This window comes from Triticum urartu, chromosome 4 (assembly GCF_003073215.2).
Source record: "Triticum urartu cultivar G1812 chromosome 4, Tu2.1, whole genome shotgun sequence".
Taxonomy (NCBI): domain Eukaryota; kingdom Viridiplantae; phylum Streptophyta; class Magnoliopsida; order Poales; family Poaceae; genus Triticum; species Triticum urartu.
The window spans coordinates 278036488-278037999 of NC_053025.1; positions in this window are offsets into that span (position 1 = coordinate 278036488).

Sequence of the window (1512 nt, forward strand, 5' to 3'; positions counted from 1 at the left end):
TTTGCTTCCTATGACTCCTGAACACATTTTGAAAGATGATATTAATTGAGCTAGTAAAGCAAAACAGGAGCACAATAAGAGTGAGAATCAGATTGTGGCAAAAGAAATTGATCAACAAATAAATCATAATAACATACCATCATCTAGTGTTGCATCTGAAATTAAATTGAAAAGTGGTTGTTTACTTGCCACCACATCTCATATTGATGATATAGATTTCAGAAAATTATTTGTTATTCTTTTGTGTGCAAAGAGGCATTATTTTCATTCGAAGACATGCCTTCCTCTTTGCCTCCTGCTGTCACTAACATTCTGCAGGAGTTCGTTGGCGTCTTTCCACAAGACGTGCCATCGGGATTACCACCTTTTCGAGGGATTGAGCATCAAATTGACTTAATTCCCAGTGCTTCACTGCCAAACCATGCGCCATACCATACCAACCCAGAGGAGACGAAGGAGATTATGCGTCAAGTCCAGGAGCTGCTCGACAAAGGTTATATACACAAATCTCTTAGTCTTTGTGTTGTTCCTATTATTCTAATGACGAAAAAGGATGGTACATCGCGTATGTGTTTTGATTATAGAGGCATTAATAATATTACTATTCATTATTGCCATCCTATTCCTGGGCTAGATGGTATGCTTGATGGACTAAGTGGCTCTACAATATTTTCCAAAGTTGATTTGCGTAGTGGATACCATCAAATTCGTATGAAATTGAGAGATGAATGGAAAAAAACATTTAAAACTAATTTTGGATTATATGAGTGGTTAGTCATGCCTTTTGGGTTAACTAATGCACCTAGTAATTTTATGGGATTAATGAACAAAGTTTTACGTGCTTTCATTGGACGATTTGTGGTAATCTATTTTGATGATATATTGATTTATAGCAGATCTTTGGAGGAACATTTGCATGATGTTTTTACTGCTCTACGTGATGCACATTTGTTTGATAACCTTGGGAAGTGCACCTTTTGGACCAACCGAGTATCTTTTCTTGGCTATGTTGTTAATCCACAGGGAATTGAAGTTGATAAAGTCAGGATTGAAGCTATTGAGAGTTGGCCGCAGCCCAAAACGGTCACACAAGTGAGGAGTTTTCTTGGCCTCGCTAGTTTATATAGGTGTTTTGTGAGAGATTTCAGCACCATTGTTGCACTTCTCAATGAGCTTACAAAGAAGGATGTGCATTTTGTTTGGGGTACCACAAAGGAAGAAGCCTTCACGGTATTGAAAGATAAGTTGACACATGCTCCTTTACTCCAACTTCCTGATTTTAATAAGACTTTTGAGCTTGAATGTGACGCTAGTGGAATTGGATTAGGAGGTGTGTTACTACAAGATGGTAAACATGTTGCATATTTTTCTGAAAAATTGAGTGGGCCTAGTCTGAATTATTCTACTTATGATAAGGAATTATATGCTCTTGTTCGGACTTTGGAAACATGGCAACATTATTTATGGCCCAAAGAATTTTTTATACATTCTGATCATGAATCTTTGAAACAT